This window comes from Geotrypetes seraphini, chromosome 3 (assembly GCF_902459505.1).
Source record: "Geotrypetes seraphini chromosome 3, aGeoSer1.1, whole genome shotgun sequence".
Classification (NCBI taxonomy): domain Eukaryota; kingdom Metazoa; phylum Chordata; class Amphibia; order Gymnophiona; family Dermophiidae; genus Geotrypetes; species Geotrypetes seraphini.
In genome coordinates, this window is record NC_047086.1 from 164629693 (window position 1) to 164657208 (window position 27516).

General features: G+C 47.5%; 22 non-coding genes across 22 annotated transcripts; all 22 read right to left on the reverse strand.

The window, feature by feature from the left end:
• Positions 1-65: 65 nt before the first annotated feature.
• On the reverse strand, positions 66-174 carry TRNAL-UAA. The gene is made up of 2 exons: positions 137-174; positions 66-111 (listed from the first exon to the last, which is right to left on the reverse strand). It is a non-coding gene; the product is annotated as a tRNA-Leu (tRNA).
• Positions 175-757: 583 nt separating this feature from the next.
• On the reverse strand, positions 758-868 carry TRNAL-CAA. The gene is made up of 2 exons: positions 831-868; positions 758-803 (listed from the first exon to the last, which is right to left on the reverse strand). It is a non-coding gene; the product is annotated as a tRNA-Leu (tRNA).
• Positions 869-1456: 588 nt separating this feature from the next.
• Positions 1457-1565, reverse strand: TRNAL-UAA. Its single transcript has 2 exons — positions 1528-1565; positions 1457-1502 (listed from the first exon to the last, which is right to left on the reverse strand). It is a non-coding gene; the product is annotated as a tRNA-Leu (tRNA).
• A 583-nt stretch (positions 1566-2148) lies between these two features.
• TRNAL-CAA lies at positions 2149-2259 on the reverse strand. Its single transcript has 2 exons — positions 2222-2259; positions 2149-2194 (listed from the first exon to the last, which is right to left on the reverse strand). It is a non-coding gene; the product is annotated as a tRNA-Leu (tRNA).
• A 590-nt stretch (positions 2260-2849) lies between these two features.
• TRNAL-UAA lies at positions 2850-2958 on the reverse strand. The gene is made up of 2 exons: positions 2921-2958; positions 2850-2895 (listed from the first exon to the last, which is right to left on the reverse strand). It is a non-coding gene; the product is annotated as a tRNA-Leu (tRNA).
• A 584-nt stretch (positions 2959-3542) lies between these two features.
• TRNAL-CAA lies at positions 3543-3653 on the reverse strand. Its single transcript has 2 exons — positions 3616-3653; positions 3543-3588 (listed from the first exon to the last, which is right to left on the reverse strand). It is a non-coding gene; the product is annotated as a tRNA-Leu (tRNA).
• A 592-nt stretch (positions 3654-4245) lies between these two features.
• Positions 4246-4354, reverse strand: TRNAL-UAA. The gene is made up of 2 exons: positions 4317-4354; positions 4246-4291 (listed from the first exon to the last, which is right to left on the reverse strand). It is a non-coding gene; the product is annotated as a tRNA-Leu (tRNA).
• A 379-nt stretch (positions 4355-4733) lies between these two features.
• TRNAL-UAA lies at positions 4734-4843 on the reverse strand. Its single transcript has 2 exons — positions 4806-4843; positions 4734-4779 (listed from the first exon to the last, which is right to left on the reverse strand). It is a non-coding gene; the product is annotated as a tRNA-Leu (tRNA).
• Positions 4844-5426: 583 nt separating this feature from the next.
• On the reverse strand, positions 5427-5537 carry TRNAL-CAA. Its single transcript has 2 exons — positions 5500-5537; positions 5427-5472 (listed from the first exon to the last, which is right to left on the reverse strand). It is a non-coding gene; the product is annotated as a tRNA-Leu (tRNA).
• Positions 5538-6127: 590 nt separating this feature from the next.
• TRNAL-UAA lies at positions 6128-6236 on the reverse strand. The gene is made up of 2 exons: positions 6199-6236; positions 6128-6173 (listed from the first exon to the last, which is right to left on the reverse strand). It is a non-coding gene; the product is annotated as a tRNA-Leu (tRNA).
• A 583-nt stretch (positions 6237-6819) lies between these two features.
• On the reverse strand, positions 6820-6930 carry TRNAL-CAA. The gene is made up of 2 exons: positions 6893-6930; positions 6820-6865 (listed from the first exon to the last, which is right to left on the reverse strand). It is a non-coding gene; the product is annotated as a tRNA-Leu (tRNA).
• Positions 6931-7520: 590 nt separating this feature from the next.
• On the reverse strand, positions 7521-7629 carry TRNAL-UAA. The gene is made up of 2 exons: positions 7592-7629; positions 7521-7566 (listed from the first exon to the last, which is right to left on the reverse strand). It is a non-coding gene; the product is annotated as a tRNA-Leu (tRNA).
• Positions 7630-8212: 583 nt separating this feature from the next.
• TRNAL-CAA lies at positions 8213-8323 on the reverse strand. Its single transcript has 2 exons — positions 8286-8323; positions 8213-8258 (listed from the first exon to the last, which is right to left on the reverse strand). It is a non-coding gene; the product is annotated as a tRNA-Leu (tRNA).
• Positions 8324-8913: 590 nt separating this feature from the next.
• Positions 8914-9023, reverse strand: TRNAL-UAA. Its single transcript has 2 exons — positions 8986-9023; positions 8914-8959 (listed from the first exon to the last, which is right to left on the reverse strand). It is a non-coding gene; the product is annotated as a tRNA-Leu (tRNA).
• A 582-nt stretch (positions 9024-9605) lies between these two features.
• Positions 9606-9717, reverse strand: TRNAL-CAA. The gene is made up of 2 exons: positions 9680-9717; positions 9606-9651 (listed from the first exon to the last, which is right to left on the reverse strand). It is a non-coding gene; the product is annotated as a tRNA-Leu (tRNA).
• Positions 9718-10309: 592 nt separating this feature from the next.
• On the reverse strand, positions 10310-10418 carry TRNAL-UAA. The gene is made up of 2 exons: positions 10381-10418; positions 10310-10355 (listed from the first exon to the last, which is right to left on the reverse strand). It is a non-coding gene; the product is annotated as a tRNA-Leu (tRNA).
• Positions 10419-11708: 1290 nt separating this feature from the next.
• On the reverse strand, positions 11709-11817 carry TRNAL-UAA. Its single transcript has 2 exons — positions 11780-11817; positions 11709-11754 (listed from the first exon to the last, which is right to left on the reverse strand). It is a non-coding gene; the product is annotated as a tRNA-Leu (tRNA).
• A 930-nt stretch (positions 11818-12747) lies between these two features.
• On the reverse strand, positions 12748-12858 carry TRNAL-CAA. The gene is made up of 2 exons: positions 12821-12858; positions 12748-12793 (listed from the first exon to the last, which is right to left on the reverse strand). It is a non-coding gene; the product is annotated as a tRNA-Leu (tRNA).
• A 1983-nt stretch (positions 12859-14841) lies between these two features.
• Positions 14842-14950, reverse strand: TRNAL-UAA. Its single transcript has 2 exons — positions 14913-14950; positions 14842-14887 (listed from the first exon to the last, which is right to left on the reverse strand). It is a non-coding gene; the product is annotated as a tRNA-Leu (tRNA).
• Positions 14951-15533: 583 nt separating this feature from the next.
• Positions 15534-15642, reverse strand: TRNAL-UAA. The gene is made up of 2 exons: positions 15605-15642; positions 15534-15579 (listed from the first exon to the last, which is right to left on the reverse strand). It is a non-coding gene; the product is annotated as a tRNA-Leu (tRNA).
• Positions 15643-16224: 582 nt separating this feature from the next.
• TRNAL-CAA lies at positions 16225-16335 on the reverse strand. The gene is made up of 2 exons: positions 16298-16335; positions 16225-16270 (listed from the first exon to the last, which is right to left on the reverse strand). It is a non-coding gene; the product is annotated as a tRNA-Leu (tRNA).
• A 10870-nt stretch (positions 16336-27205) lies between these two features.
• Positions 27206-27316, reverse strand: TRNAL-UAA. Its single transcript has 2 exons — positions 27279-27316; positions 27206-27251 (listed from the first exon to the last, which is right to left on the reverse strand). It is a non-coding gene; the product is annotated as a tRNA-Leu (tRNA).
• Between the last annotated feature and the right edge of the window lie 200 nt (positions 27317-27516).

Here is a 27516-nt window from a genome sequence, read left to right on the forward strand (position 1 = left end):
TTAAGTGGGAATACATCTTGCAGCTTAAATGAACCAAAAAAGACCTTGATTCGAGAAACACAATATGTCAGAAGTGGGATTTGAACCCACGACTCCACATGGAGACCAGAAAACCACACACAGTGAAGAACAAGTGCTTAAGTCTGGCGCCTTAGACCACTCGGCCATTCTGACACATAGGAATAGAATGAGTGGTGGCCATTTTTCCCCGCCTTTCCCTCCTCTGCATCCGGGTTCTCACAAAGGATGTGCTTTCAATCAGATTGATCAAAGAGAGTCCAAGTCTACTGAACCTAAGACATCTAGTTCCAATCTCGCCATGAGATACAGAGAGATTTGGACAGGCAGAAGACCCTGGCAGGTCCCTCATCAAAGCAAATGCTTGCAAGCTGAAGAGAGTTGGACCAAAACTTTGCTCAGAACAAGCAGAGGAGCAGGTTTATGGTGGAGGAATGCCTGGGTAAGACAATTGCCCATGAATCTTCAAGGAAAAACCTCCTGCAGACTGAGTTTTCAGGAAATGCAAATCATAGCCAAAAGCAACGAACAGAAGGGCCATACTCACAGGCCCAGACACACCAAAGCTGCTTCTGTCTTTAGCATCACATCTGAACCTTTTTATGAAATGCAGGTCCTCCCACCCAATGATCGTGGCCTTAAGAAACCCTGCCTGTGTCCCAGCTGTCGGGTTTAGGTGGGAATGCATCCTCCAGCTTAAATGAACCAAAAATAGACTTTCATATGAAAAATATCAGCATGTCAGAAGTGGGATTTGAACCCACGCCCCCACATGGAGACCAGAAGACCCACCATAGAGAGAAGAGGAAGTGCTTGAGTCTGGCGCCTTAGACCACTCGGCCATTCTGACACATGAGATGTGGGCTTTGTGGGCACCATTATACCCCGCCTTTCCCTCCTCTGCGTCTGGGTTCTCTTCAAGGATGTGCTTCCAATCACACGGATCAAAGAGTCCAAGTCTACTGAATCTCAGAGATCTAGTTCAAATCTCGCCATGAGAAAGAGAGATTCGGGCAGGCAGAACACCCCGGCAGGTCCCTCGTCAAATCTAGTGCTTGCAAGATGAAAGAAAACTGGACCTAAACTCTGCTCAGAAGAGAAGAGCAAGTTTAGGGCGGAGGAATGCCCGGTTTAGACAATGGCCCATGACTCTTCAAATCAACAGCTCCTGTAGCGTGAGCTTTTAGGAAATGTGAAACAAAGGCAAAGGCCCAGACCCATGCATACCAAAGCTGCATCTCGCTTTAACAGTAGGGCAGAGCATCACATCTGGACCTTTTTCACGAATGCAGGTCCTCTCACCCAATCATCGTGGCCTTAACAGACCCAGGCTGTGTCCCAGCTTGTCAGGTGGTATGTTCCAGCTGTTACTTTTAAGTGGGAATACATCTTGCAGCTTAAATGAACCAAAAAAGACCTTGATTCAAGAAACACAATATGTCAGAAGTGGGATTTGAACCCACGACTCCACATGGAGACCAGAAAACCACACACAGTGAAGAACAAGTGCTTAAGTCTGGCGCCTTAGACCACTCGGCCATTCTGACACATAGGAATAGAATGAGTGGTGGCCATTTTTCCCCGCCTTTCCCTCCTCTGCATCCGGGTTCTCACAAAGGATGTGCTTTCAATCAGATTGATCAAAGAGAGTCCAAGTCTACTGAACCTAAGACATCTAGTTCCAATCTCGCCATGAGATACAGAGAGATTTGGACAGGCAGAAGACCCTGGCAGGTCCCTCATCAAAGCAAATGTTTGCAAGCTGAAGAGAGTTGGACCAAAACTTTGCTCAGAACAAGCAGAGGAGCAGGTTTATGGTGGAGGAATGCCTGGGTAAGACAATAGCCCATGATTCTTCAAGGAAAAACCTCCTGCAGACTGAGTTTTCAGGAAATGCAAATCATAGCCAAAAGCAACGAACAGAAGGGCCATACTCACAGGCCCAGACACACCAAAGCTGCTTCTGTCTTTAGCATCACATCTGAACCTTTTTATGAAATACAGGTCCTCCCACCCAATGATCGTGGCCTTAAGAAACCCTGCCTGTGTCCCAGCTGTCGGGTTTAGGTGGGAATGCATCCTCCAGCTTAAATGAACCGAAAATAGACTTTCATATGAAAAATATCAGCATGTCAGAAGTGGGATTTGAACCCACGCCCCCACATGGAGACCAGAAGACCCCCCATAGAGGGAAGAGGAAGTGCTTGAGTCTGGCGCCTTAGACCACTCGGCCATTCTGACACATGAGATGTGGGCTTTGTGGGCACCATTATACCCCGCCTTTCCCTCCTCTGCGTCTGGGTTCTCTTCAAGGATGTGCTTCCAATCACACGGATCAAAGAGTCCAAGTCTACTGAATCTCAGAGATCTAGATCAAATCTCGCCATGAGAAACAGAGAGATTTGGGCAGGCAGAACACCCCGGCAGGTCCCTCGTCAAATCTAGTGCTTGCAAGTTGAAAGAAAACTGGACCTAAACTCTGCTCAGAAGAGAAGAGCAAGTTTAGGGCGGAGGAATGCCCGGTTTAGACAATGGCCCATGACTCTTCAAATCAACAGCTCCTGTAGCGTGAGCTTTTAGGAAATGTGAAACAAAGGCAAAGGCCCAGACCCATGCATACCAAAGCTGCATCTCGCTTTAACAGTAGGGCAGAGCATCACATCTGGACCTTTTTCACGAATGCAGGTCCTCTCACCCAATCATCGTGGCCTTAACAGACCCAGGCTGTGTCCCAGCTTGTCAGGTGGTATGTTCCAGCTGTTACTATTAAGTGGGAATACATCTTGCAGCTTAAATGAACCAAAAAAGACCTTGATTCGAGAAACACAATATGTCAGAAGTGGGATTTCAACCCACGACTCCACATGGAGACCAGAAAACCACACACAGTGAAGAACAAGTGCTTAAGTCTGGCACCATAGACCACTCGGCCATTCTGACACATAGGAATAAATTGAGTGGTGGCCATTTTTCCCCGCATTTCACTCCTCTGTATCCGGGTTCTCACAAAGGATGTGCTTTCAATCAGATTGATCAAATAGAGTCCAAGTCTACTAAACCTAAGACATCTAGTTCCAATCTCGCCATGAGATACAGAGAGATTTGGACAGGCAGAAGACCATGGCAGGTCCCTCATCAAAGCAAATGCTTGCAAGCTGAAGAGAGTTGGACCAAAACTTTGCTCAGAACAAGCAGAGGAGCAGGTTTATGGTGGAGGAATGCCTGGGTAAGACAATTAGCCCATGAATCTTCAAGGAAAAACCTCCTGCAGACTGAGTTTTCAGGAAATGCAAATCATAGCCAAAAGCAACGAACAGAAGGGCCATACTCACAGGCCCAGACACACCAAAGCTGCTTCTGTCTTTAGCATCACATCTGAACCTTTTTATGAAATGCAGGTCCTCCCACCCAATGATCGTGGCCTTAAGAAACCCTGCCTGTGTCCCAGCTGTCGGGTTTAGGTGGGAATGCATCCTCCAGCTTAAATGAACCAAAAATAGACTTTCATATGAAAAATATCAGCATGTCAGAAGTGGGATTTGAACCCACACCCCCACATGGAGACCAGAAGACCCACCATAGAGGGAAGAGGAAGTGCTTGAGTCTGGCGCCTTAGACCACTCGGCCATTCTGACACATGAGATGTGGGCTTTGTGGGCACCATTATACCCCGCCTTTCCCTCCTCTGCGTCTGGGTTCTCTTCAAGGATGTGCTTCCAATCACACTGGATCAAAAGAGTCCAAGTCTACTGAATCTCAGAGATCTAGTTCAAATCTCGCCATGAGAAAAGAGAGATTCGGGCAGGCAGAACACCCCGGCAGGTCCCTCGTCAAATCTAGTGCTTGCAAGATTGAAAGAAAACTGGACCTAAACTCTGCTCAGAAGAGAAGAGCAAGTTTAGGGCGGAGGAATGCCCGGTTTAGACAATGGCCCATGACTCTTCAAATCAACAGCTCCTGTAGCGTGAGCTTTTAGGAAATGTGAAACAAAGGCAAAGGCCCAGACCCATGCATACCAAAGCTGCATCTCGCTTTAACAGTAGGGCAGAGCATCACATCTGGACCTTTTTCACGAATGCAGGTCCTCTCACCCAATCATCGTGGCCTTAACAGACCCAGGCTGTGTCCCAGCTTGTCAGGTGGTATGTTCCAGCTGTTACTTTTAAGTGGGAATACATCTTGCAGCTTAAATGAACCAAAAAAGACTTTGATACAAGAAACACAATATGTCAGAAGTCGGATTTGAACCCACGACTCCACATGGAGACCAGAAATCCACACACAGTGAAGAACAAGTGCTTAAGTCTGGCGCCTTAGACCACTCGGCCATTCTGACCCATAGGAATAGGTTGATGGTGGCCATTTTTCCCCGCATTTCCCTCCTCTGCATCCGGGTTCTCACAAAGGATGTGCTTTCAATCAGATTGATCAAAGAGAGTCCAAGTCTACTGAACCTAAGACATCTAGTTCCAATCTTGCCATGAGATACAGAGAGATTTGGACAAGCAGAAGACCTGGCAGGTCCCTCATCAAAGCAAATGTTTGCAAGCTAGAGATTCTCGAATGCAGGTCCTCTCACCCAATCATCGTGGCCTTAACAGACCCAGGCTGTGTCCCAGCTTGTCAGGTGGTATGTTCCAGCTGTTACTTTTAAGTGGGAATACATCTTGCAGCTTAAATGAACCAAAAAAGACCTTGATTCAAGAAACACAATATGTCAGAAGTGGGATTTGAACCCACGACTCCACATGGAGACCAGAAAATCCACACACAGTGAAGAACAAGTGCTTAAGTCTGGCGCCTTAGACCACTCGGCCATTCTGACACATAGGAATAGAATTGAGTGGTGGCCATTTTTCCCCGCCTTTCCCTCCTCTGCATCCGGGTTCTCACAAAGGATGTGCTTTCAATCAGATTGATCAAAGAGAGTCCAAGTCTACTGAACCTAAGACATCTAGTTCCAATCTTGCCATGAGATACAGAGAGATTTGGACAAGCAGAAGACCTGGCAGGTCCCTCATCAAAGCAAATGTTTGCAAGCTGAAGAGAGTTGGACCAAAACTTTGCTCAGAACAAGCAGAGGAGCAGGTTTATGGTGGAGGAATGCCTGGGTAAGACAATAGCCCATGATTCTTCAAGGAAAAACCTCCTGCAGACTGAGTTTTCAGGAAATGCAAATCATAGCCAAAAGCAACGAACAGAAGGGCCATACTCACAGGCCCAGACACACCAAAGCTGCTTCTGTCTTTAGCATCACATCTGAACCTTTTTATGAAATACAGGTCCTCCCACCCAATGATCGTGGCCTTAAGAAACCCTGCCTGTGTCCCAGCTGTCGGGTTTAGGTGGGAATGCATCCTCCAGCTTAAATGAACCGAAAATAGACTTTCATATGAAAAATATCAGCATGTCAGAAGTGGGATTTGAACCCACACCCCCACATGGAGACCAGAAGACCCCCCATAGAGGGAAGAGGAAGTGCTTGAGTCTGGCGCCTTAGACCACTCGGCCATTCTGACACATGAGATGTGGGCTTTGTGGGCACCATTATACCCCGCCTTTCCCTCCTCTGCGTCTGGGTTCTCTTCAAGGATGTGCTTCCAATCACACGGATCAAAGAGTCCAAGTCTACTGAATCTCAGAGATATAGATCAAATCTCGCCATGAGAAACAGAGAGATTTGGGCAGGCAGAACACCCCGGCAGGTCCCTCGTCAAATCTAGTGCTTGCAAGTTGAAAGAAAACTGGACCTAAACTCTGCTCAGAAGAGAAGAGCAAGTTTAGGGCGGAGGAATGCCCGGTTTAGACAATGGCCCATGACTCTTCAAATCAACAGCTCCTGTAGCGTGAGCTTTTAGGAAATGTGAAACAAAGGCAAAGGCCCAGACCCATGCATACCAGAGCTGCATCTCGCTTTAACAGTAGGGCAGAGCATCACATCTGGACCTTTTTCTCGAATGCAGGTCCTCTCACCCAATCATCGTGGCCTTAACAGACCCAGGCTGTGTCCCAGCTTGTCAGGTGGTATGTTCCAGCTGTTACTTTTAAGTGGGAATACATCTTGCAGTTTAAATGAACCAAAAAAGACCTTGATTCAAGAAACACAATATGTCAGAAGTGGGATTTGAACCCACGACTCCACATGGAGACCAGAAAACCACACACAGTGAAGAACAAGTGCTTAAGTCTGGCGCCTTAGACCACTCGGCCATTCTGACACATAGGAATAGAATGAGTGGTGGCCATTTTTCCCCGCCTTTCCCTCCTCTGCATCCGGGTTCTCACAAAGGATGTGCTTTCAATCAGATTGATCAAAGAGAGTCCAAGTCTACTGAACCTAAGACATCTAGTTCCAATCTCGCCATGAGATACAGAGAGATTTGGACAGGCAGAAGACCCTGGCAGGTCCCTCATCAAAGCAAATGCTTGCAAGCTGAAGAGAGTTGGACCAAAACTTTGCTCAGAACAAGCAGAGGAGCAGGTTTATGGTGGAGGAATGCCTGGGTAAGACAATTGCCCATGAATCTTCAAGGAAAAACCTCCTGCAGACTGAGTTTTCAGGAAATGCAAATCATAGCCAAAAGCAACGAACAGAAGGGCCATACTCACAGGCCCAGACACACCAAAGCTGCTTCTGTCTTTAGCATCACATCTGAACCTTTTTATGAAATGCAGGTCCTCCCACCCAATGATCGTGGCCTTAAGAAACCCTGCCTGTGTCCCAGCTGTCGGGTTTAGGTGGGAATGCATCCTCCAGCTTAAATGAACCAAAAATAGACTTTCATATGAAAAATATCAGCATGTCAGAAGTGGGATTTGAACCCACACCCCCACATGGAGACCAGAAGACCCACCATAGAGGGAAGAGAACGTGCTTGAGTCTGGCGCCTTAGACCACTCGGCCATTCTGACACATGAGATGTGGACTTTGTGGGCACCATTATACCCCGCCTTTCCCTCCTCTGCGTCTGGGTTCTCTTCAAGGATGTGCTTCCAATCACACGGATCAAAAAGTCCAAGTCTACTGAATCTCAGAGATCTAGATCAAATCTCGCCATGAGAAACAGAGAGATTTGGGCAGGCAGAACACCCCGGCAGGTCCCTCGTCAAATCTAGTGCTTGCAAGTTGAAAGAAAACTGGACCTAAACTCTGCTCAGAAGAGAAGAGCAAGTTTAGGGCGGAGGAATGCCCGGTTTAGACAATGGCCCATGACTCTTCAAATCAACAGCTCCTGTAGCGTGAGCTTTTAGGAAATGTGAAACAAAGGCAAAGGCCCAGACCCATGCATACCAGAGCTGCATCTCGCTTTAACAGTAGGGCAGAGCATCACATCTGGACCTTTTTCTCGAATGCAGGTCCTCTCACCCAATCATCGTGGCCTTAACAGACTCAGGCTGTGTCCCAGCTTGTCAGGTGGTATGTTCCAGCTGTTACTTTTAAGTGGGAATACATCTTGCAGTTTAAATGAACCAAAAAAGACCTTGATACAAGAAACACAATATGTCAGAAGTGGGATTTGAACCCACGACTCCACATGAAGACCAGAAAACCACACACAGTGAAGAACAAGTGCTTAAGTCTGGCGCCTTAGACCACTCGGCCATTCTGACACATAGGAATAGAATGAGTGGTGGCCATTTTTCCCCGCCTTTCCCTCCTCTGCATCCGGGTTCTCACAAAGGATGTGCTTTCAATCAGATTGATCAAAGAGAGTCCAAGTCTACTGAACCTAAGACATCTAGTTCCAATCTCGCCATGAGATACAGAGAGATTTGGACAGGCAGAAGACCCTGGCAGGTCCCTCATCAAAGCAAATGCTTGCAAGCTGAAGAGAGTTGGACCAAAACTTTGCTCAGAACAAGCAGAGGAGCAGGTTTATGGTGGAGGAATGCCTGGGTAAGACAATTGCCCATGAATCTTCAAGGAAAAACCTCCTGCAGACTGAGTTTTCAGGAAATGCAAATCATAGCCAAAAGCAACGAACAGAAGGGCCATACTCACAAGCCCAGACACACCAAAGCTGCTTCTGTCTTTAGCATCACATCTGAACCTTTTTATGAAATGCAGGTCCTCCCACCCAATGATCGTGGCCTTAAGAAACCCTGCCTGTGTCCCAGCTGTCGGGTTTAGGTGGGAATGCATCCTCCAGCTTAAATGAACCGAAAATAGACTTTCATATGAAAAATATCAGCATGTCAGAAGTGGGATTTGAACCCACACCCCCACATGGAGACCAGAAGACCCCCCATAGAGGGAAGAGGAAGTGCTTGAGTCTGGCGCCTTAGACCACTCGGCCATTCTGACACATGAGATGTGGGCTTTGTGGGCACCATTATACCCCGCCTTTCCCTCCTCTGCGTCTGGGTTCTCTTCAAGGATGTGCTTCCAATCACACGGATCAAAGAGTCCAAGTCTACTGAATCTCAGAGATCTAGATCAAATCTCGCCATGAGAAACAGAGAGATTTGGGCAGGCAGAACACCCCGGCAGGTCCCTCGTCAAATCTAGTGCTTGCAAGTTGAAAGAAAACTGGACCTAAACTCTGCTCAGAAGAGAAGAGCAAGTTTAGGGCGGAGGAATGCCCGGTTTAGACAATGGCCCATGACTCTTCAAATCAACAGCTCCTGTAGCGTGAGCTTTTAGGAAATGTGAAACAAAGGCAAAGGCCCAGACCCATGCATACCAGAGCTGCATCTCGCTTTAACAGTAGGGCAGAGCATCACATCTGGACCTTTTTCTCAAATGCAGGTCCTCTCACCCAATCATCGTGGCCTTAACAGACCCAGGCTGTGTCCCAGCTTGTCAGGTGGTATGTTCCAGCTGTTACTTTTAAGTGGGAATACATCTTGCAGCTTAAATGAACCAAAAAAGACCTTGATTCAAGAAACACAATATGTCAGAAGTGGGATTTGAACCCACGACTCCACATGGAGACCAGAAAATCCACACACAGTGAAGAACAAGTGCTTAAGTCTGGCGCCTTAGACCACTCGGCCATTCTGACACATAGGAATAGAATGAGTGGTGGCCATTTTTCCCCGCCTTTCCCTCCTCTGCATCCGGGTTCTCACAAAGGATGTGCTTTCAATCAGATTGATCAAAGAGAGTCCAAGTCTACTGAACCTAAGACATCTAGTTCCAATCTCGCCATGAGATACAGAGAGATTTGGACAGGCAGAAGACCTGGCAGGTCCCTCATCAAAGCAAATGCTTGCAAGCTGAAGAGAGTTGGACCAAAACTTTGCTCAGAACAAGCAGAGGAGCAGGTTTATGGTGGAGGAATGCCTGGGTAAGACAATAGCCCATGATTCTTCAAGGAAAAACCTCCTGCAGACTGAGTTTTCAGGAAATGCAAATCATAGCCAAAAGCAACGAACAGAAGGGTCATACTCACAGGCCCAGACACACCAAAGCTGCTTCTGTCTTTAGCATCACATCTGAACCTTTTTATGAAATACAGGTCCTCCCACCCAATGATCGTGCCTTAAGAAACCCTGCCTGTGTCCCAGCTGTCGGGTTTAGGTGGAGAATGCATCCTCCAGCTTAAATGAACCGAAAATAGACTTTCATATGAAAAATATCAGCATGTCAGAAGTGGGATTTGAACCCACACCCCCACATGGAGACCAGAAGACCCACCATAGAGGGAAGAGCAAGTAGCTTGAGTCTGGCGCCTTAGACCACTCGGCCATTCTGACACATGAGATGTGGGCTTTGTGGGCACCATTATACCCCGCCTTTCCCTCCTCTGCGTCTGGGTTCTCTTCAAGGATGTGCTTCCAATCACACGGATCAAAGAGTCCAAGTCTACTGAATCTCAGAGATCTAGATCAAATCTCGCCATGAGAAACAGAGAGATTTGGGCAGGCAGAACACCCCGGCAGGTCCCTCGTCAAATCTAGTGCTTGCAAGTTGAAAGAAAACTAGGACCTAAACTCTGCTCAGAAGAGAAGAGCAAGTTTAGGGCGGAGGAATGACCCGGTTTAGACAATGGCCCATGACTCTTCAAATCAACAGCTCCTGTAGCGTGAGCTTTTAGGAAATGTGAAACAAAGGCAAAGGCCCAGACCCATGCATACCAGAGCTGCATCTCGCTTTAACAGTAGGGCAGAGCATCACATCTGGACCTTTTTCTCGAATGCAGGTCCTCTCACCCAATCATCGTGGCCTTAACAGACCCAGGCTGTGTCCCAGCTTGTCAGGTGGTATGTTCCAGCTGTTACTTTTAAGTGGGAATACATCTTGCAGTTTAAATGAACCAAAAAAGACCTTGATACAAAAAACACAGTATGTAAGAAGTGGGATTTGAACCCACGACTCCACATGAAGACCAGAAAACCACACACAGTGAAGAACAAGTGCTTAAGTCTGGCGCCTTAGACCACTCGGCCATTCTGACACATAGGAATAGGATTGAGTGGTGGCCATTTTTCCCCGCCTTTCCCTCCTCTGCATCCGGGTTCTCACAAAGGATGTGCTTTCAATCAGATTGATCAAAGAGAGTCCAAGTCTACTGAACCTAAGACATCTAGTTCCAATCTCGCCATGAGATACAGAGAGATTTGGACAGGCAGAAGACCCTGGCAGGTCCCTCATCAAAGCAAATGCTTGCAAGCTGAAGAGAGTTGGACCAAAACATTGCTCAGAACAAGCAGAGGAGCAGGTTTATGGTGGAGGAATGCCTGGGTAAGACAATTGCCCATGAATCTTCAAGGAAAAACCTCCTGCAGACTGAGTTTTCAGGAAATGCAAATCATAGCCAAAAGCAACGAACAGAAGGGCCATACTCACAAGCCCAGACACACCAAAGCTGCTTCTGTCTTTAGCATCACATCTGAACCTTTTTATGAAATGCAGGTCCTCCCACCCAATGATCGTGGCCTTAAGAAACACTGCCTGTGTCCCAGCTGTCGGGTTTAGGTGGGAATGCATCCTCCAGCTTAAATGAACCGAAAAGTAGACTTTCATATGAAAAATATCAGCATGTCAGAAGTGGGATTTGAACCCACACCCCCACATGGAGATCAGAAGACCCCCCCATAGAGGGAAGAGCAACTGCTTGAGTCTGGCGCCTTAGACCACTCGACCATTCTGACACATGAGATGTGGGCTTTGTGGGCACCATTATACCCCGCCTTTCCTTCCTCTGCGTCTGGGTTCTCTTCAAGGATGTGCTTCCAATCACACGGATCAAAGAGTCCAAGTCTACTGAATCTCAGAGATCTAGATCAAATCTCGCCATGAGAAACAGAGAGATTCGGGCAGGCAGAACACCCCGGCAGGTCCCTCGTCAAATCTAGTGCTTGCAAGTTGAAAGAAAACTGGACCTAAACTCTGCTCAGAAGAGAAGAGCAAGTTTAGGGCGGAGGAATGCCCGGTTTAGACAATGGCCCATGACTCTTCAAATCAACAGCTCCTGTAGCGTGAGCTTTTAAGGAAATGTGAAACAAAGGCAAAGGCCCAGACCCATGCATACCAAAGCTGCATCTCGCTTTAACAGTAGGGCAGAGCATCACATCTGGACCTTTTTCTCAAATGCAGGTCCTCTCACCCAATCATCGTGGCCTTAACAGACCCAGGCTGTGTCCCAGCTTGTCAGGTGGTATGTTCCAGCTGTTACTTTTAAGTGGGAATACATCTTGCAGCTTAAATGAACCAAAAAAGACCTTGATTCAAGAAACACAGTATATGTCAGAAGTGGGATTTGAACCCACAACTCCACATGGAGACCAGAAATCCACACACAGTGAAGAACAAGTGCTTAAGTCTGGCGCCTTAGACCACTAGGCCATTCTGACACATAGGAATAGATTGAGTGGTGGCCATTTTTCTCCGCCTTTCCCTCCTCTGCATCCGGGTTCTCACAAAGGATGTGCTTTCAATCAGATTGATCAAAGAGAGTCCAAGTCTACTGAACCTAAGACATCTAGTTCCAATCTCGCCATGAGATTACAGAGAGATTTGGACAGGCAGAAGACCCTGGCAGGTCCCACATCAAAGCAAATGCTTGCAAGCTGAAGAGAGTTGGACCAAAACTTTGCTCAGAACAAGCAGAGGAGCAGGTTTATGGTGGAGGAATGCCTGGGTAAGACAATTGCCCATGAATCTTCAAGGAAAAACCTTCTGCAGACTTAGTTTTCAGGAAATGCAAATCATAGCCAAAAGCAACAGACAGAAGGGCCATACTCACAGGCCCAGACACACCAAAGCTGCTTCTGTCTTTAGCATCACATCTGAACCTTTTTATGAAATGCAGGTCCTCCCACCCAATGATCGTGGCCTTAACCCTTTCAGGACCAAGGGACATATTTGTCCCATAACTTTAAAATCCTATAAATTTTGATTGGGATAGTCTACAGTTCTAAATTTGATATGTACGGATTCCATATGATACTGCCTTTATGTAAACAAACTGGTTCCGACATTCATTCATTAGCGTCGTTGCCAGATTGACGAGAAGATTCACTTGCCACACTGTCCATAAGCCAGAAGTATGATTTTTTTTTAAAAAAATAATGATATTTCACAAAAAAAAATCACTTTTTTGGCATCTGCAAGCCCTTTTTACCATAAAAATGTCGTCAAAACCACAAAAATTGGCCTACGATCCTTATGGTCCTGAAAGGGTTAAGAAACACTGCCTGTGTCCCAGCTGTCGGATTTAGGTGAGAATGCATCCTCCAGCTTAAATGAACCGAAAATAGACTTTCATATGAAAAATATCAGCATGTCAGAAGTGGGATTTGAACCCACACCCCCACATGGAGACCAGAAGACCCACTGTAAAGGGAAGAACAAGTACTTGAGTCTGGCGCCTTAGACCACTCGGCCATTCTGACACATGAGATGTGGGCTTTGTGGGCACCATTATACCCCGACTTTCCCTCCTCTGCGTCTGGGTTCTCTTCAAGGATGTGCTTCCAATCACACGGATCAAAGAGTCCAAGTCAACTGAATCTGAGAGATCTAGATCAAATCTCGCCATGAGAAACAGAGAGATTTGGGCAGGCAGAACACCCCGGCAGGTCCCTCGTCAAATCTAGTGCTTGCAAGTTGAAAGAAAACTAGACCTAAACTCTGCTCAGAAGAGAAGAGCAAGTTTAGAGCGGAGGAATGACCCGGTTTAGACAATGGCCCATGACTCTTCAAATCAACAGCTCCTGTAGCGTGAGCTTTTAAGAAATGTGCAACCTAGGCAAAGGCCCAGACCCATGCATACCAAAGCTGCATCTCGCTTTAACAGTAAGGGCAGAGCATCACATCTGGTCCTTTTTCTCGAATGCAGGTCCTCTCACCCAATCATCGTGGCCTTAACAGACCCAGGCTGTGTCCCAGATTGTCAGGTGGTATGTTCCAGCTGTTACTTTTAAGTGGGAATACATCTTGCAGCTTAAATGAACCAAAAAACACTTTGACTCAAGAAACACAATATGTCAGAAGTGCGATTTGAACCCACGACTCCACATGGAGACCAGAAAACCACACACAGTGAAGAACAAGTGCTTAAGTCTGGCGCCTTAGACCACTCTGCCATTCTGACACATAGAAATAGGTTGAGTGGTGGCCATTTTTCCCCGCCTTTCCCTCCTCTGCATCCGGGTTCTCACAAAGGATGTGCTTTCAATCAGATTGATCAAAGAGAGTCCAAGTCTACTGAACCTAAGACATCTAGTTCCAATCTCGCCATTAGATACAGAGAGATTTGGACAGGCAGAAGACCCTGGCAGGTCCCTCATCAAAGCAAATGCTTGCAAGCTGAAGAGAGTTGGACCAAACTTTGCTCAGAACAAGCAGAGGAGCAGGTTTATGGTGGAGGAATGCCTGGGTAAGACAATTGCCATGAATCCTCAAGGAAAAACCTCATGCAGACTGAGTTTTCAGGAAATGCAAATCATAGCCAAAAGCTACGGACAGAAGGGCCATACTCACAGGCCCAGACATACCAAAGCTGCTTCTGTCTTTAGCAACACATCTGAACCTTTTTATGAAATGCAGGTCCTCCCACCCAATGATCGTGGCCTTAGGAAACCCTGCCTGTGACCCAGCTGTCGGGTTTAGGTGGGAATGCATCCTCCAGCTTAAATGAACCGAAAATAGACTTTCATATGAAAAATATCAGCATGTCAGAAGTGGGATTTGAACCCATGCACCCCACATGGAGACCAGAAGACCCCCTGTAAAGGGAAGAGCAAGTACTTGAGTCTGGCGCCTTAGACCACTCGGCCATTCTGACACATGAGATGTGGGCTTTGTGGGCACCATTATACCCCGCCTTTCCCTCCTCTGCGATTTGGTTCTCTTCAAGGATGTGCTTCCAATCACACGGATCAAAGAGTCCAAGTCTACTGAATCTCAGAGATCTAGATCAAATCTCGCCATGAGAAACAGAGAGATTTGGGCAGGCAGAACACCCCGGCAGGTCCCTCATCAAATCTAGTGCTTGCAAGTTGAAAGAAAACTGGACCTAAACTCTGCTCAGAAGAGAAGAGCAAGTTTAGGGCGGAGGAATGCCCGGTTTAGACAATGATCCATGACTCTTCAAATCAACAGCTCCTATAGCGTGAGCTTTTAAGAAATGTGCAACCTAGGCAAAGGCCCAGACCCATGCATACCAAAGCTGCATCTCGCTTTAACAGTAGGGCAGAGCATCACATCTGGTCTTTTTTCTCAAATGAGGTCCTCTCACCCAATCATCGTGGCCTTAACAGACCCAGGCTGTGTCCCAGATTGTCAGGTGGTATGTTCCAGCTGTTACTTTTAAGTGGGAATACATCTTGCAGCTTAAATGAACCAAAAAACACTTTGATTCAAGAAACACAATATGTCAGAAGTGGGATTTGAACCCACGACTCCACATGGAGACCAGAAAACCACATACAGTGAAGAACAAGTGCTTAAGTCTGGCGCCTTAGACCACTCAGCCATTCTGACACATAGAAATAGGTTGAGTGGTGGCCATTTTTCCCAGCCTTTCCCTCCTCTGCATCCGGGTTCTCACAAAGGATGTGCTTTCAATCAGATTGATCAAAGAGAGTCCAAGTCTACTGAACCTAAGACATCTAGTTCCAATCTCGCCATGAGATACAGAGAGATTTGGACAGGCAGAAGACCCTGGCAGGTCCCTCATCAAAGCAAATGCTTGCAAGCTGAAGAGAGTTGGACCAAAACTTTGCTCAGAACAAGCAGAGGAGCAGGTTTATGGTGGAGGAATGCCTGGGTAAGACAATTGCCCATGAATCTTCAAGGAAAAACCTTCTGCAGACTTAGTTTTCAGGAAATGCAAATCATAGTCAAAACCAACAGACAGAAGGGCCATACTCACAGGCCCAGACACACCAAAGCTGCTTCTGTCTTTAGCATCACATCTGAACCTTTTTATTAAAAGCAGGTCCTCCCACCCAATGATCGTGGCCTTAAGAAACACTGCCTGTGTCCCAGCTGTTGGGTTTAGATGAGAATGCATCCTCCAGCTTAAATGAACCGAAAGTAGACTTTCATATGAAAAATATCAGCATGTCAGAAGTGGGATTTGAACCCACACCCCCACATGGAGACCAGAAAACCACACACAGTGAAGAACAAGTGCTTAAGTCTGGCGCCTTAGACCACTCGGCCATTCTGACACATAGAAATAAGTTGAGTGGTGGCCATTTTTCCCCGCCTTTCCATCCTCTGCATCCGGGTTCTCACAAAGGATGTGCTTTCAATCAGATTGATCAAAGAGAGTCCAAGTCTACTGAACCTAAGACATCTAGTTCCAATCTCGCCATGAGATACAGAGAGATTTGGACAGGCAGAAGACCCTGGCAGGTCCCTCATCAAAGCAAATGCTTGCAAGCTGAAGAGAGTTGGACCAAACTTTGCTCAGAACAAGCAGAGGAGCAGGTTTATGGTGGAGGAATGCCTGGGTAAGACAATTGCCCATGAATCTTCAAGGAAAAACCTCCTGCATACTGCGTTTTCATGAAATGCAAATCATAGCCCAAAGCAACGAACAGAAGGGCCATACTCACAGGCCCAGACATACCAAAGCTGCTTCTGTCTTTAGCATCACATCTGAACCTTTTTATGAAATGCAGGTCCTCCCACCCAATGATCGTGGCCTTAAGAAACACTGCCCGTGTCCCAGCTGTCGGGTTTAGGTGAGAATACATCCTCCAGCTTAAATGAACCGAAAGTAGACTTTCATATGAAAAATATCAGCATGTCAGAAGTGGGATTTGAACCCACACCCCCACATGGAGACCAGAAGACCCCCTGTAAAGGGAAGAACAAGTACTTGAGTCTGGCGCCTTAGACCACTCGGCCATTCTGACACATAATATGTGGGTTTTGTGGGCACCATTATACCCCGCCTCTCCTTCCTCTGCGTCTGGGTTCTCTTCAAGGATGTGCTTCCAATCACACGGATCAAAGAGTCCAAGTCTACTGAATCTCAGAGATCTAGATCAAATCTCGCCATGAGAAACAGAGAGATATGGGCAGGCAGAACACCCCGGCAGGTCCCTCGTCAAATCTAGTGCTTGCAAGTTGAAATAAAACTAGACCTAAACTCTGCTCAGAAGAGAAGAGCAAGTTTAGGGCGGAGGAATGCCCGGTTTAGACAATGGCCCATGACTCTTCAAATCAACAGCTCCTGTAGCGTGAGCTTTTAAGAAATGTGCAACCTAGGCAAAGGCCCAGACCCATGCATACCAAAGCTGCATCTCGCTTTAACAGTAGGGCAGAGCATCACATCTGGTCCTTTTTCTCGAATGAGGTCCTCTCACCCAATCATCGTGGCCTTAACAGACCCAGGCTGTGTCCCAGATTGTGAGGTGGTATGTTCCAGCTGTTACTTTTAAGTGGGAATACATCTTGCAGCTTAAATGAACCAAAAAAGACTTTGATTCGAGAAACACAAATGTCAGAAGTGGGATTTGAACTTACGACTCCACATGGAGACCAGAAAACCACACACAGTGAAGAACAAGTGCTTAAGTCTGGCGCCTTAGACCACTCGGCCATTCTGACACATAGGAATAGGTTGATGGTGGCCATTTTTCCCCGCCTTTCCCTCCTCTGCATCCGGGTTATCACAAAGGATGTGCTTTCAATCAGATTGATCAAAGAGAGTCCAAGTCTACTGAACCTAAGACATCTAGTTCCAATCTCGCCATGAGATACAGAGAGATTTGGACAGGCAGAAGACCCTGGCAGGTCCCTCATCAAAGCAAATGCTTGCAAGCTGAAGAGAGTTGGACCAAAACTTTGCTCAGAACAAGCAGAGGAGCAGGTTTATGGTGGAGGAATGCCTGGGTAAGACAATTGCCCATGAATCTTCAAGGAAAAACCTTCTGCAGACTTAGTTTTCAGGAAATGCAAATCATAGCCAAAAGCAACAGACAGAAGGGCCATACTCACAGGCCCAGACACACCAAAGCTGCTTCTGTCTTTAGCATCACATCTGAACCTTTTTATGAAATGCAGGTCCTCCCATCCAATGATCGTGGCCTTAAGAAACCCTGCTTGTGTCCCAGCTGTCGGGTTTAGGTGGGAATGCATCCTCCAGCTTAAATGAACCGAAAGTAGACTTTCATATGAAAAATATCAGCATGTCAGAAATCAGATTTGAACCCCCACCCCCACATGGAGACCAGAAGACCCCCCCCCCCATAGACAGAAGAGCAAGTGGCTTGAGTCTGGCGCCTTAGACCACTCAGCCATTCTGACACGTGAGATATCAGCTTTGTGGGCACCATTATACCCCGCCTTTCCCTCCTCTGCGTCTGGGTTCTCTTCAAGGATGTGCTTCCAATCACACGGATCAAAGAGTCCAAGTCTACTGAATCTCAGAGATCTAGTTCAAATCTCGCCATGAGAAACAGAGAGATTCGGGCAGGCAGAACACCCCAGCCGGTCCCTCGTGAAATCTAGTGCTTGCAAGTTGAAAGAAAACTGGACCTAAACTCTGCTCAGAACAGAAGAGCAAGTTTAGGGCGGAGGAATGCCCGGTTTAGACAATGGCCCATGACTCTTTAAGTCATAGAAACATAGAAAGATGACGGCAGAAAAGGGCCACAGCTCATCAAGTCTGCCCACTCCACTGTCCCACCCCATTAAGTCAGAGTGCTGCTCGACCCACATAGAGATCCCACGTGGATGTCCCATTTATTCTTAAAGTCGAGCACGCTACTGGCCTTGATCACCTGCACCGGTAGTTTGTTCCAGTGATCCACCACCCTTTCTGTAAAGAAATACTTCCTGGTGTCACCACCTAATCTCCCTCCTCTGAACTTGAGTGGGTGCTCCCTTGTGACTGAAGGTCCCTTAGGAAAGAATATGTCGTTTTCCACCTCGACGCAACCTGTGACGTACTTAAATGTCTCAATCATGACACCCTTCTCCCTGCCCTCCTCTAGAGAGTAGAGCTGCAACTTGCCCAGTCTTTCCTCGTATGAGAGACCCTTGAGTCCGGAGACCATCCTAGTGGCCATTCGCTGGACTGACTCAGCTCGAAGTACATCTTTACGGTAATGTGGCCTCCAGAATTGCACACAGTACTCCAGATGAGGTCTCACCATGGTTCTGTAAAGTGGCATTATGACTTCAGGTTTACGGCTGACGAAGCTTCTATTGATACATCCCATCATCCGCCTTGCCTTGGATGAGGCCTTCTCTACTTGTTTGGCAGCCTTCATGTCCGCACTGATGATTACTCCCAAGTCCCGTTCTTCTGAGGTCATAGCTAGTGTTTCTCCATTCAAGGTGTATGTTCTGCATGGATTTCTGCTGCCGAGATGCATCACCTTACACTTCTTTGCGTTGAAGCCCAGCTGCCATGTCGAGGACCAGTTTTCCAACTTGATCAGATCCTGCGCCATACCATCCGTGAGATCGCTTTCACCTACTATATTACACAGTTTGGCGTCGTCGGCGAACAGCGCTACTTTTCCCTGAAGCCCTCGGGTCAAGTCCTTTATGAATATGTTAAAAAGGCATGGTCCCAGAACTGAGCCCTGCGGCACTCCGTTAGTCACCTCCGATGTTTTAGAGAGGGTGCCATTGACCACCACCCTCTGAAGTCTTCCACTCAGCCAATCATTGACCCATGCCGTTAGTTTCTCACCTAACCCCATCTTTTTCATCTTGTTTAATAGTCTACGGTGTGGGACACTGTCAAACGCTTTACTGAAATCCAAGTACACTATGTCCAGAGACTCTCCCGAGTCTAGCTTTCCTGTCACCCAGTCAAAGAAGCTGATAAGATTGGATTGGCATGACCTGCCCCTAGTGAATCCATGTTGACAGGGATCCCTCAGATTCCCCTCATCCAATATCGTGTCTAATTTCCCTTTAAGTAGAGTCTCCATGAGTTTACACACTATTGATGTGAGACTTACTGGTCTGTAATTCGCAGCCTCCGCTCTGCAACCCTTTTTGCGCAGAGGAACAACATTGGCAGTTTTCCAGTCCAGGGGGACTCTCCCCGTACTTAGGGAGAGATTGAAGAGCATGGCTAACGGTTCCGCCAAAACATCGCATAGCTCTCTGAGCACTCTTGGGTGCAGATTGTCCGGTCCCATGGCTTTGTTCACCTTGAGTCTTGACAGTTCTCTGTAAACATCAGCTGGTGTGAACTCAAACTCCTGAAATGGGTCATCCATGCTTTGCTTTGCATCCAGCCGAGGCCCGTGCCCTGGTGCCTCGCAGGTAAAGACTGAACAGAAGTAATCATTCAGTAGTTTGGCTTTATCGAGTCAGTTTCCACATAATTCCCGTCTGGCGTTCTAAGGCGTACTATCCCGTTTGTGTTCTTTTTCCTGTCGCTAATGTATCTGAAGAAGGATTTGTCCCCTCTCTTGATGTTCTTCGCTAAAGTTTCTTCCATACGAAGTTTGGCCTCCCTGACTGCTGTTTTGACCGCTGCAGACTTTGTCCTGTATTCAATGTTTGCTTCTTTTTCCCCCATGCGTTTGTATGAGAGAACTGCTCTTTTCTTCTCCTTGACGAGGAATGATACCTCATCTGTGAACCATTGGGGTTTCCTTTTTCTTTGTTGTTTGGTTACCGATTTTATGTAGCGGATAGTTGCCTCATGAATGATCGATTTCAAGGTTGACCACATAGCTTCCACATTATCAGTTACTTCTTGAACCTGCAGCGTCTGGTAGACAAAATCTCCCATGCGTGCGAAGTCAGTGCCCCTGAAATTGAGTACCCTTGTTTTTGTTTGTGATCTAGGGAAGCCTTTCTTAAGGTTAAACCATACCATGTTATGGTCACTGGTGGCTAGCGTCTCTCCCACCGAGACGTCCGAGACGCTTTCCCCATTCGTAAGTACCAGGTCAGGATGGCCTGGGCCCTAGTGGGCTCTAGTACCATTTGTTTGAGCCGTACTCCCTCCTTGGACGTTAATATCCTCCTGCTATCACAAGTTGTCGCCGATAGTGTGTTCCAGTCTACATCAGGCATGTTGAAGTCTCCTAATAGAACAGCCTCCCCCCGGAAGGTGATATTCTCAATGTCTTCAATTAATTCTGCGTCCTTTTCCTCCGATTGTCTCGGAGGTCTGTATACCACACCAAGGTACAGGCATTTTTCTCCACCTCTGGCTAAGTTTACCCAGATGGATTCCCCAGTATACTTGACATCCGTGATCCTGGTTGTCTTAATGTTCTCTTTGATATAAAGTGCTACCCCACCACCTAACTTACCCTCTCTGTCTTGTCTAATCAGGTTGCATCCTGGTATGGTTATATCCCACCCATGAGAGTCTGTGAACCATGTTTCGGATATTGCTACTATGTCTAGGTCTGCATTAACTATTTCTGTTTCTAGTTCTAGAAATTTATTCCCTAGGCTGTGTACGTTAACATACATAGCTCTCCACTCTTTCTGTTTGCTAAGCTCCTGTTGTGAGCCACCCATTTGAGTCAAATTGTCTCCCAGTGATTTGTTTGCAGTAAGGGTACTTACCTCAGACCTAGAAGCGTAATGTTGGTTCGCTACATCAGGATTGTTACTTACTGCTCCGGTGTAAAAGTGGGTACCCACCCCCGACTTACCTAGTTTAAAGCCCTTCGAAGTAGGCGGGCTAGTCTGTGTCCGAAGACATTCTTACCTCTGTTGGTCAGGTGGAGTCCGTCTGGTCCCTGTAGTCCCTGTAGTGTCTCTCCGTGATTCAGGAATCCGAAGTTCATCTCCTGGCACCATCGTTGTAGCCACTCATTCGTCTTCAGGATGCGTTCATCTCTGTCCCTTCCTCTGCCCCTAACAGGAAGAATGGAAGAGAATACTACCTGTGCTCCTATCTGCTTCAGCCTCTTTCCCAGAGCTCCGAAGTCTCTTGCTATGTCCTCCAGGGTGTTCTTGGTGTTCTTGGCAGTGTCATTCGTTCCGACGTGGATGAGCAGCATGGGGAAGTGGTCCTAGGGCCTGAGAAGTTTATCGAGACAGGTGGTCACGTCTCTTATTCTGGCTCCGGGCAGACAGCAGACTTCCCTCAACTGCATATCCGGTCTGCATATTGGTCCCTCGGTGCCCCTCAACATGGAATCCCCAATGGCCATTATTCTACGCTTCTTTTGGGGGTGTCGATCCATCATCCCCGGAGATGGAGAAGTGTGTTGATCCTGGTCCACGTCGGCAGTCTCTTCCTGCAAGACCTGGAATCTGTTCTTCAGGCTCAGCTGTGGAGTCGATGTGGAGCTGCCCTGGTGAGAGAAAGAGTGAGAAGGTGAGGAGATTGTAAATGGGGGGGGGGGGGGTCTCCTACGTTTACCTGTGGAGGAGGTCACTAACTGCCAGGAGTCAGTGTCTCCATCCATCTCCTGAACTGCAACAGTTGGTTTTTTTGTCAGCGGCCCTGGAGTCATCATGGGTGATCCGTCACGGGCCCGTTCTGTGATTTGGGATAGTTCCTGCACTATCCCATCGATATAGTCCTCATCCTCTCTAATGCCTCTCAGACGTTTCACCTCCTCCCTAAGGCTTCTTAGTTCATAGAAACATAGAAACATAGAAATTGACGGCAGAAAAGGGCTATAGCCCATCGAGTCTGCCCATACCAATGACCTACTCCCTGATTCTTACTCTCCTAGAGATCCCACATGAATATCCCATTTTCTCTTGAAATCTAACACGCTGCTGGCCTCAATCACCCTCTGAGGCAGCTCGTTCCAATGATCTACCACCCTTTCAGTGAAGAAGTACTTCCTCGCATCACCCTGAAATTTCCCTCCCCTGATTTTCAGCGAGTGTCCTCTGGTTACTGAGGGCCCTGTAAGACTGAAGATATCATCTTTCACCTCTATACGCCCAGTAATATACTTAAAGGTCTCAATCATGTCCCCTCTCTCTCTTCGCTCCTCCAGTGAGTACATCCGCAGTCTCTTTAACCTTTCTTCATACGTGAGTTCCCCGAGCCCCAAAACCATCCTGGTAGCCATTCGCTGAACCGACTCAATTCTCAACACATCTTTTCGGTAGTGTGGTCTCCAGAATTGAACACAATACTCGAGATGAGGTCTCACCATGGATCTGTACAGCGGCATTATGACTTCAGGTTTTCTGCTGACAAAACCCCTACGGATACAGCCCATCATTTGTCTTGCCTTGGACGATGCCTTCTCTACTTGATTGGCAGCCTTCATATCGTCGCTAATGATCACTCCTAAATCACGTTCCACCGTGGTCCTGGACAAGGTTTCACCATTTAGTGTGTAAGTTCTGTGTGGATTTTTTTTGCCTAGGTGCATTACTTTACATTTTTTAGCATTGAAGCCCAGCTGCCAAGTTGATGACCACTGTTCAAGCTGTCTTAGGTCCTGCGTCATAGAGTCAGGCACACTGCTTTTGCCAACTATGTTGCATAGTTTGGCATCGTCGGCAAACAGTGATACTTTTCCTCTAAGTCCTTGGGTCAAATCTCCTATGAATAAATTGAACAGAATCGGCCCTAAGACGGAGCCCTGAGGTACTCCACTCATCACTGCTGACGTTTTGGAGGGGGGTACCGTTTACCATCACCCTTTGAAGCCTACCATCTAGCCAATCCCTTACCCATGTTGTGAATGTATCCCCTAATCCCATCGATTTTAGTTTGTTCAACAGCCTGCGGTGTGGAACGCTATCAAAAGCTTTGCTGAAGTCCAAGTATATCACGTCAAGGGACTCACCGGCATCCAGATGACTGGTCACCCAATCAAAGAAGTCAATCAGATTAGATTGGCAGGACCTTCCCCTGGTGAATCCGTGTTGATGTGGATCACGTAGATTTTCTTCATCTAGAATTTTGTCAAGTTCCTGTTTGATCAGTGTTTCCATGAGTTTGCACACTATGGATGTAAGACTCACCGGTCTGTAATTTCCTGTCTCCGTTCTGCAGCCCTTTTTGTGGAGTGGAATTACGTTAGCTGTTTTCCAGTCTAGGGGTACTACTCCCGTGCGCATGGAAAGATTGAAGAGTACAGATAGTGGTTCAGCCAGAACTTCACTCAGCTCTCTGAGTACTCTGGGGTGTAGATTGTCTGGCCCCATAGCTTTGTCTACTTTGAGTCTTGAAAGTTCGTGGTAGACATTACTAGGTGTAAACTCGTAATCACGAAACAGGTCATTTTGGCTGTTTCTTATTTGTAGTTGCGGACCATCTCCCGGTGCTTCACAGGTGAATACTGAGCAGAAGTATTCGTTTAGCAGTTCTGCTTTGGTAGTATCAGATTCTGCGTAGTTTCCATCTGATTTCCTAAGGCGTTCTATTCCATTTTTGTTTCTCTTCCTGTCGCTAATGTACCTGAAGAAGGATTTGTCCCCTTTTTTAATGTTCCGTGCTAGATCTTCCTCTGTTTGAAGTTTGGCTTCCCTGACTGCCTTTTTGACAGCCTTAGATCTGGCCAGATAGTCTTCTTTTGCCTCCCTTTTCCCCAGATGTTTGTAGGTAATAAATGTTTCTTTTTTCATTTTAATGAGGTCCGAAATTTCCTTGTTGAACCATTGTGGTTTTTTGTTTCTCCGGCGTTTGCTTACTGTTTTTACGTAGCGGCTAGATGCTTCGTTCAGGATGGATTTTAGGTTTGACCACATAGTTTCCGGATTGTCAGTTTCTGCATGGTTTTGCAGCTTTTGATGGACAAAGTCTCTCATGTGGTCGAAATCTGCCTCCCTAAAGTTGAGGACCCTCGTTGCTGTGTTTGATTTAGAGAAGCCTTTCCTGAGGTTGAGCCATACCATGTTGTGGTCACTGGAGGCCAGCGTGTCTCCCACTGATACTTCCGAGACACTGTCTCCATTTGTGAGTACCAGGTCCAGTATTGCTTTTTCCCTGGTGGGCTCTAATACCATTTGTTTTAGTTGTGCACCCTTAATGGAGGTTATTATTCTTTTGCTACCGCTCGTAGTTGCTGAGAGGGTGTTCCAGTCTGCATCTGGCATGTTGAAGTCGCCTAACAGTACTGTGTCACCACGCAAAGTGATGTTCTCTATGTCCTCAATCAATTCTTTGTCTTTGTCTTCCTTTTGTCTCGGAGGCCTGTATACCACACCGAGGTAAAGGCATTTTTCGTTCCCTCTGGTCAGGTTTACCCAAAGTGATTCCCCTGTGTATCTAACTTCTGTGATCCTGGTAGTTTTGATATTATCCTTAGTGTATAGTGCTACCCCCCCTCCTAATTTGCTTTCTCTGTCCCGACGAAGTAGATTGTAGCCTGGTATAACCATATCCCACCCATGCGAGTCTGTGAACCAGGTCTCGGATATCGCTACTATGTCAAGGTCTGCATTCCTTATTTCTGTTTCTAGTTCCAGGATTTTGTTGCCCAAGCTGTGTGCATTAACATACATTGCTCTCCAAATTTGTGATGATATGCCTATCCCCGTTAGTGTACTTGCTTTAGGCTCAGAAGTGTGTATACTATGGGTACTTACCTTAGGCTCGGAAGTGTGGGTTTTACTTGCTTCTCCAGGATGGATCCTTACTGCTCTGGTATGTATGTGTGAACCCTCCCCCAACTTACCTAGTTTAAAGCCTTCCGAAGTAGATGTGCTAGTCGATGTCCAAAAACTTTCTTGCCTCTCTTTGTTAGGTGAAGTCCATCAGGTCCCTGTAGTCCTTGTAGCGCTGCTCCGTGGTCAAGGAATCCAAAGTTCGTCTCTAAACACCATTCGCGAAGCCACTCGTTGGTCCTATGGATGCGCTCCTCTCTGTCTCTGCCTTTGTATCTTACCGGGAGGATTGATGAGAAGACCACCTGTGCTCCTGTCTGCTTTAGCTTCCTTCCCAGGGCCTCGAAGTCTTTAGGGATGCTGTCTGATGTGCTTCTGGCAGTATCGTTGGTACCTACATGAATGAGAAACATAGGGAAATGGTCAGTAGGTTTTAGAAGTTTGTCTATACTGGTGGTGATGTCGCGGATCCTGGCTCCAGGGAGACAGCAGACCTCCCTCGACTGCAAATCTGGTCTGCAAATTGGTCCTTCGGTGCCTCTTAGCATGGAGTCTCCGATGACCACCACTCTACGCTCCTTCCGAGGGGGGGTGGATCTGTGTTCGGAATCCTCCTCTGCTTCATCCTCGTCAGTTCCTTCTTGAAGGACGTGAAATCTGTTTTTCAGGGAAAGTTGTGGCGTTGGTGTTGAACTGCCCTGTTTGAGAGAAAAAGAAGAAGAAGGTGAGAATGGGGGGGGATTTCTTTGCTTGCCAGTAGAAGAGGTTACCAGCTGCCAGGGACCGGCATCTCCAATCATTTCCTGTATTCCGATCGTTGAGTTTAGAGTTGTAGGTTTGGGAGTGCCAAGGATGGTCTTGTCGAGGCTTCGTTCTGCGATGTGAGACAATTCCTGGATGGCTTCGTCGATGAAGGCCTCATCCTCCCTGATGCACCTCAGGCGTTTCACCTCCTCCCTGAGGCTCCGCAGTTCCTGCATAACGTCCTCGTCCGCTTCTACCTGTTCCATCTCGTCTGTCTGCGTAGAGATCGAGGCATACCGTGGGAGGGGGGTGACCTCGGTCAGCACTGAGACATCTGTTCCCTGCTCAGTGGCACTCTCTGCCTTCTGTGTGGAGTCCTTGGCCATCCCCCGGGTGTCTTCAGATGCTGGATTGTTGAGCTTGATAGTAGTCTTGGCGCTCCTTGTTCTCCCTGCCATTTCTACAAGGAAAAGAAAAGAGAAAACAAATGTGAGTCAAGGAAAGAGTGTGTTTGCCTGTGTGCTTGTTTGCGTGTGATAAAGGGGAGTATCTGTTTTTGTGTGGGAAGAGTGGAGTTTATCTGGTTCAAAGTGGTAGGGCTATGTTTAGAGGCCCCTCTTGAGGCCCTTCGCAAAGGCGCTCTCGCTAAGGCGAGCGCCTTTGCCGCTCGCCTTCGCCGCGCGCCGAACGGCTGTGCGCCGTTGGCTCGCCTCCTTTTATGGAGGAGCCCGGTCGCACGCTACTGATGCGGTGGGGTGGGCGGAGCTAACTCGCCGCTGCCCCGAAGTCTCTCTGCTTGTGCGGGCGCTTCTTCCCTCTCCCAGCGCCTCGCACAGCTCTTCTCCCCCTCTGCCTTGCTGCCTGCTGGTAAAAGTTAACCGCTAGCAGTAGCGGCGCCCGATGGCTCGCCTCCTTTTATGGAGGAGCCCGGTCGCACGCTACTGATGCGGTGGGGTGGGCGGAGCTAACCCGCTGATTGACCTCCTCTGTCTGTGTAGAGGCCGTGATGTACTGCTGTGGGATGTCTTCGGTCTGCACGGAGACGTCCTTTCCCGGGGCTGTGTTCTCCTCCGTCTGTGTGTAGGCCGAGTTCATCTCCCGGACCACTTCAGTGCAGGGGATGCCAACCTTGCTTGTAGTTTTCACACTCCTCGTCCGCCCTGCCATAACAAAAGGGAGAGAGTAAATGAGAGAGAGTAAATGTAAGAGTATGAGAGATAGTAAGAGTATGAGAGATAGTAAGAGTCAACAGCTCCTGTAGCGTGAGCTTTTAGGAAATATGAAACCTAGGCAAAGGCCCAGACCCATGCATACCAAAGCTGCATCTCGCTTTAACAGTAGGGCAGAGCATCACATCTGGACCTTTTTCTCGAATGCAGGTCCTCTCACCCAATGATCGTGGCCTTAACAGACCCAGGCGGTGTCCCAGCTTGTCAGGTGGTATGCTCCAGCATACATCTTGGGAATACATCTTGCAGCTTAAATGAACCAAAAAAGGACCTTGATTCGAGAAACACAATATGTCAGAAGTGGGATTTGAACCCACGACTCCACATGGAGACCAGAAAACCACACACACAGTGAAGAACAAGTGCTTAAGTCTGTCGCCTTAGACCACTCGGCCATTCTGACACATAGGAATAGATTGCGTGGTGGCCATTTTTCCCCGCCTTTCCCTCCTCTGCATCCGGGTTCTCACAAAGGATGTGCTTTCAATCAGATTGATCAAAGAGAGTCCAAGTCTACTGAACCTAAGACATCTAGTTCCAATCTCGCCATGAGATACAGAGAGATTTGGACAGGCAGAAGACCCTGGCAGGTCCCTCATCAAA